Source organism: Eschrichtius robustus, chromosome 11, assembly GCF_028021215.1.
Source record: "Eschrichtius robustus isolate mEscRob2 chromosome 11, mEscRob2.pri, whole genome shotgun sequence".
NCBI classification, from domain to species: Eukaryota; Metazoa; Chordata; class Mammalia; order Artiodactyla; family Eschrichtiidae; genus Eschrichtius; species Eschrichtius robustus.
This window is the reverse complement of record NC_090834.1, coordinates 24,150,736-24,157,643: the sequence shown is the minus strand read 5'-3', so window position 1 is coordinate 24,157,643 and position 6,908 is coordinate 24,150,736. Positions and strand designations below refer to the sequence as shown.

At 58.0% G+C, this 6,908-nt stretch overlaps 1 pseudogene; it reads left to right on the top strand.

Annotated features, from left to right (window-relative positions):
* The first annotated feature begins 1,942 nt into the window (after positions 1-1,942).
* On the top strand, positions 1,943-6,642 carry LOC137772155 (dipeptidase 2-like; annotated as a pseudogene).
* The last annotated feature ends 266 nt before the right edge of the window (positions 6,643-6,908 follow it).

Below are 6,908 nucleotides of genomic sequence, written 5' to 3'. Positions count from 1 at the left end.
GTCCCCAGACGTGCTCCCAAGAGAAAGCACTCTCCGAAAAGTCGCTCAAAGATCTGGGTTGCCCCAGACCCAAAATCCGGCGATTGCAGCATGGTGCCAGGAGGTAGACCCCACAGAATCTTGCTGGCTGAGCCATTCTGAAGAGAGGGTAATGGTGTAACTGCCTAAGGCAGCGAATGCCTCTTCCTGCAGTGACCCACCCCGTCCCCCCACTGCCCACTGCCACAGATTAGAACCTGCGTCGTTCTGTTTGAGCCTTCCTCAGCCAGGAGCCTCCTTCCACACTAAATGGCCATAAGCAAGGAGCCTCAGAAACTGAGGTTTGAAATGAGAGTCTGCCCTGAACATCCCAGGGCTGAAGCTGGCCTGGAAGAAAACGTGATGTTCCTCTGCTTAATCCTCAGAGGCCCCTTTGTGAGCTGATGAAAGAAAAGTCTGCACTCTGCGAGCCGAGGAGGATGCAGGAGCAGAGACAGGGTGCAGAGAAGCCTTAGCAGTCTACCACATGCGCTCCTGCCCTGAGCCATTGTCAGCGGCCACCACCACAAACCAGGGGGGAGCTGGGTTTTTTGAAACTGAAAGCAGCAATCTGTGGCTTCCCAAAGAGCCTCCTGCCTGGGGTCTCAGGAGGCAGGCTAGAGAGACCCAGGAAGACCTGCTCCCTGAAGCAAGAACAGGATGGAGAGTCAAGCAGCACGCACCCTGCCCCGAGGTTCACATGCTCCTTTATTCCCAGCCCTTTCTGTCCCCAGTGGGGTCCCTTAGTGCTCAATAAAATGTTTTTCTGTAACATTTCTAGGGTCGCCAGTGCTCAGACTTAGGTCACTACCCCTGTGCTAGGCACTCCTGCTACCCAGGAAAGGTTCCAAAGGTGGAACAGCTCCAGGGGGTGCCAGGGATCAGAGCAAAAACTTGAGAGGCTGGGGATGAAGGAGTTTGGGCACAGTCCCTAAAGCATCTCAGTTGTTGAGCTTCTGTGAGAAGGCACATCCCCTATGTGTGTGTGTGTGTGTGTGTGTGTTGGGGGGAGGGGGGTCCCCAGAGGAGGCAGCTAGGGGGAAGGCCTGAGGCTGGAAATGGGGAATGGCGTGTGGCCTCTGAGCAAGCACAGGCACTTAACCCTTGAGGTTTCTGGGAAAGCTAGAGCCACAAGGGCCACGAGATAAGGCAAGTGTAGCAGCAGAACCCAGGTGCCAGGTCTTTCCTCAGAACCTATACTTCTCCACGAGGCCGGGCCTTCCACGCTGAGGTAGGAGGGATCCTGGCCAGAAGGTCAGCCAGCAGCTCTGGGAGGAAGGTTGCTGCGATGGGGGCTCTGCTGCCATGGAAATGACTTCATTTCCTTCCACTCAGCCTACTGACTGGGTTCCTGCTCTGTTGAGTAAAAGGGTCGTTGACTCTCCCCAGAAGGTTGTTCAGTTCACATCCCAAAAGTCCCTCTATTCAGGCCCCGGGGAGGTGTAGCAACTCCTGAGGGCGCTCTTTCCTGAGGCTGGCTGACAGAAGTGGGGGAGGTTCCTGATAGTTCCCAGGTGCTGGTTGAAGTCCCCAGAAAATGGTCATGCAGGTTGGGGAGTCAAGTAGGTGGAGAGAGAAGGTCGGGGGCAGAGGGCCCCTTCCTGAATCCAGAGCTCACAAGGTTAGCCCATTTCCAGAAACTCTCTCTTCCCCCACACCAGCCCACATGGCCCAGTACCGGGCAACCGGGAGCCCAGAGCACTTGTGGCCGCAGAGACACTCACACGCAGCCCTCGGAGTGGGCGGGGCCGGCTGCAGGCAGATGGGGACGAGGTGTGCTCCCGGGAGGCCTCGGGCTGAGGGTGGCCCTCTGAGAGAAGCACCCCAGCTTGGCCAGGAAGGTTAGAGGCGGGGGAGAGCAACCTAGGGCGCCCCCTCGGAGCAGTGGGAGTGGGAAGAGGGGCAGGGGCGGAGGGAACCCGTAATGGGAGGCGAGTGGGCTCTCAGCAGAGGCCAGCTTACCCCGCGGGAGCTGCCTCTGAGCAGGGGGCGGGAGGGCAGTGCCGCCCTGTGGCTGCCGGGCTTCGCGGATCGCTCTCCGCACACGGGTCGCAGGGCCCTGTGACTCTGTATCCTCTCCCTCACCCCGCCCCCCTCGCGAGGCCGCGCCGCTGGGTGGCCTGTGTCGACGGGCAGAACCCCATCGCCCGCCCCTCTCAGACCCGCCTTTGCCCACCTGCCTGGCCCTGTGCAGCTTGCGGCCCGGGGGCCTTGAAGGTCCCCGCGCACTCAGCCAGCGGCCTCTGCTGTGTCTGCTGCTGCGGCCGGTAACCCGCGTCCAGACCACGCCAGGCACCTCCAGCACCCCAAGGCCGCGGGAGCGCACGCGGGCCCTGATGCGGGACTTCCCGCTTGTGGACGGGGGGCTGCAGTGTGTGCAGGCTGGTGGGGGCCTAGCCTGGCCCTGGGCAGGGGAGGAGGTCCGGAGCATGCAGACCTAGTGGGGAGGCTCCCTCACACCACCACTGGATGTCCTCTCCATCATCTATGGATGCCCTTCCCCTTATCTGTCATGCCCTCCCTGGTGGGAACCCCTCAGCCCAGGCCTCAGCTGCTCCTAGTATAGTCTGTGTGACAGTGTGAGGTGGGGGACCCCCCGGCTGGCCCAGGCCAGGCAATGTGTCCTGCCTGATCCCAAGACCTAAGGAGCCCACCCATTTGCCTTGACCTCCCTCCAGCCACAACGACATGCCCCTGGTCCTGAGGCAGTTTTACCACAATGGGCTGGATGTTGATCTGTGCAATTTCAGCCATGGCCAGACCAGCTTGGACAGGCTGAAAGACGGTCTCGTGGGTGCCCAGGTACCAAAGGGACACACAAGGTGCCACCATGGCTGCTGGGGAATGTGGGGTAGTTTGGGGGCCTCAGAGACCACAGGTTAGTCACATTGGAACTAAGTTACCATAGTGACCTAGAAAGTGCCATGCCATGGATGCTGGGGGCTACAGGGGTCACAGTGAGCCAACCTGACGGGCATCCAAGTACCACAGAAAAAGCAACGCATTACATGTGACTTCTGGGCACAGTGAGTGCTGTGCCAGCTGAGGCGGCTATGAGAAGCCCAAGAAGTTCCAAAGCCCAAACTAAGCCCTGGCCTTCCCTCAGTTCTGGTCAGCCTACGTCCCATGCCAGACCCACGAACGGGATGCTGTGCGCCTCACCCTGGAGCAAATTGACCTCATCCGCCTCGTGTGTGCCTCCTATTCTGAGCTGGAGCTTGTGACCTCACTTAAAGGTAGACGGGGGACTTCCCTGGTAGTCCAGAGGTTAAGACTCCACGCTTCCACTGCAGGGGGCTCGGGTTTGAGCCCCGGTGGGGGAACTAAGAGCCCTCATGCTGCGCGGCATGGCCAAAAACAAAAAAAAAAAGGTAAACAGACTGGTGGTGGTAGGTGTTACGGACTTCAGTAAGCTACCCCTGCCTCTGAAAATGACCATCTGACCTACCTGCCCCCAGCTCTCAACAATACCCGGAAGTTGGCTGGCCTCATTGGTGTGGAGGGCGGCCACTCACTGGACAGTACCCTCTCCATCTTGCATACCTTCTATGCGCTGGGTGTGCGCTACGTGACACTCACCCACGCCTGCAACACGCCCTGGTGAGCGCAGTGCAGACGGTAAGGGCCCAGTGAGGCAGGGATCTGCCCAAGATCACGCTGGGGCCCAAAGCAAGTTTACCCCTGGGATCCGGCCCTGAACCTGGGGTGGGGAGGGGAATGGAGGTTTGCAGAACAAGACTGAATCCCCAGAAGGGCCCTCCTACTGCCAGGCACAGCCCAGTTTGGGTCCCTCCTCTTGCACCAGGGAGTTGCAGGTGTAGACGGTTCGACAGAACCTCTTTCTAGGCTCTTGTAGCCAAGTCATGGCCACCAATCAGACTGCCTCCTGGCCATCCTGCAGGGCACAGAGCTCAGCAAAGGGTATCCACCCCTTCTACAGCAATGTCAGTTGACTGACCGGCTTTGGCGAGGTAAGGACCCGGGTTCCATACCCTGCCCCACATGAATGTACAGCCCCGCCTGTTCCCTACAGATAAATGCACACAAGGTAAATGCAGCCCTGATGCCCTCTCCCCATCCTGTCCCTGCAGACGGTGGTGGCAGAAATGAACAGCCCGGGCATGATGGTGGACTTGTCCCATGTCTCGATGCTGTGGCACGGCGAGCCCTAGAAGTGTCACAGGCACCTGTCATCTTCTCCCACTCAGCTGCCCGGGGTGTGTGCAAGAACACTCGGAATGTTCCTGATGATATCCTGCAGCTTCTGGTGAGAGACTGCCCTGGCCCTCAAACCTAAAGCAAGAGGTTCAAACCAGGAGTCCTTGAACCTGAGCCTCTTCTCCCTCAATTTCCTCAAACCCCAGGTTAAATATCTTCTGCCCCCCAAACCCACGGTCCACAGCCCCTGAACTCTTGAGCCCTAGGTGGGGGTCTAGGTGGTAAGATACTCCTCCAAACCCGGAAACCCAGGGCCAAGACACCACCCAGACCAGGGCTGCGGCTCCTCCATTCACACAAATCCAGAGAGGAGACGACTCTGACCTCAACACCTTCCTCACAGGGGCCGAGAGAGTGAACAGGCAAGTGGCTGTGCTGGGGGCCAAGCTGACTGTCCACCGGTCCGCCCCTGCAGAAGAAGAACGGTGGCATCGTGATGGTGTCCTTGTCCGTGCGGGTGCTGCAGTGCAACCCGTTAGCCAACGTGCCTACTGTGGCAGGTGAGCCTCACCCTGGGCTCTCTGAAAACTCTGATTTGGAGCTGAAGCTGGGTCCAAATTTGGGGAGGATTTCAGAAGAGCCCCAGTGGTTTGACCCACCTGTTGGCAATAGGTACAGCTCCCAAAAACCCAATAATGGACGGTACACAGCACCTTGGTGCCATGTGGAACTGGAGCCACAGAATCAAAACTGCGATAATGATGGGTATCAGGGAGGCTGTCAGACACAGAGCCCGGGTGCTGCCCAGCTGTGCCTCTGCAGGGGCTCCTAAAGCGCACTGCCCCTACCTCTGGCCAAGGGACTGGACAGCTCCTTAGGTCTCTGGGGTCTTCATCAGTTGTACTCTTGCTCCTCTCACATCCTCCACACCCGGGGAAAGGAGCCCCCACAGGTTCTCAAGGAGACTGGGAGGCAGGGTGAATCTTGGGTGGGAAATGGCCCAAACAGGGGGCTCTGGGGTCCACTCCAAATCTGAAGTCCAGTCTAGAGCCAGCTGGGATCACTTCAGATCAAACCTCAGGGCCCTCTAGTTGGTACTCTCGGTGCCAGGCCACGAAGGAACTGGCCTGTTTGGCCTACAGGCTGCAAAAAGGGGAATCAACAGAGGCCAGTCATCACCCCCACCTCTGCCCTGGAAGCCCCACACTGCTGACTTCCCATTCTTAAGATCACTTCGACCACATCAGGGCAGTCATTGGATGCAAGTTCATCGGGATTGGCGGAGATTATGACGGGGCTGGCCGGTGAGTGCTTCCCCGTGGCTTGTTTCGGGCTGGCTGGGCAGCAGTGGGGCTTTCACAGCCACCGTGCCCACCACACTGTGGTCCTCATGGCCTTGACCATAGCCTCAGGTGTGCTGGCCCAACTGGTATCTCCCCTCTCCCAGGGTCTGCTTCCTGGGCTCTCCTGTCTGTTTGGCCCTACTCTAGGTCATCGTATTTGTCTAAAACACCACACAGAGGTCATCTGCCCAGCATCTGCGGCCATCCAGTGCCAGCAGACCCACGGCCTCTGAGCAGACTCTTAGCAAGGTCTGGGCTGGGCTGACCATCTTCTCTGCCTGCAGCTGGGTCTGTGCATGCAGGGGGGTCAACCCAGTTCTTAAAAAGCTTTTCTTCTCTTTATAAATGGAGGCAAAAATTGCATTCAGTGAAAGGCATAGATCTTAACAGTACAATTCAATGACTTTTGACGAATAGTTGAGGCGCTTTGGGGGCCTTCCTCTGAAGGATGAAGAGTAGGAGTGAATCATTTACTCTCTCCAAGTCTCCATTTTCCATATCTGACCAAGGCTGGGGTTCAGTGGACCCTGGACACATAGGGCTTTGGTTCTGACTCAGGACCAGGGAACAGGTCTGAGGCCCAATAGCTGGCTGGCTGGCGGCCACACAGGTTCCCACAGGGGCTGGAGGACGTGTCCATATAGCCGGTACTGATAGAGGAGTTGCTGAGGCGTGGCTGGAGTGACGAAGAGCTCTGGGGTGTGCTTCGAGGAAACGTGCGGCGGGTCTTCAGACAGGTGGAACAGGTATGCTGGGCTGGGCAAAAGAGGAGCTCTGAGCAGGTGGTCTGAGCAGGTGTACGTGGGGGTGCTGTGAGAGGTGCTGCCCGCTGACTGCCGCCTCCAGGTACGGGAGGAGAACGAGGGACAGAGTCCCTTGGAGGATGAGTTCCCAGATGAGCAGCTGGGCAGCTCTTGCCGCTCCGTCCTCCCACGTCTGCATCAGAGAGAGGATCTGGCTCCAGGCCAGAAACTAACCAGAGCTGCGGTTCGTGGGGATCCCATTTTGCCACCTAAGTGGGCATTCTCAAAATCTTGCCCCCACATGGGCCCAGGCCTCACAGTTATTGCTGCCTTCCCAGTCCTCATTGTTTGGCTCTGGTGATCCAGTTAATCCTGCCAGATGTCACTTTGGCAGCCACAGATACCCCACAAAGTTTCCTTGCATGCGACCACAGACATTTCCTATGTATTATTCTTTTCTGATAATTCTTTCGATGTATCCCTTCTGGCTTTGTGCAAAGCGATTCTTTGTTTTGTACACGGGGACCACATCTGGGAAAACATCGCCGCACCCTCATAAGTGACAGGGGGAGACCCGAACTGGCCAAGCCATGACAGGAGCTCGCCGCTGCTGAGCTCTACAGATCCCGCTCCTTCCACACAGTTC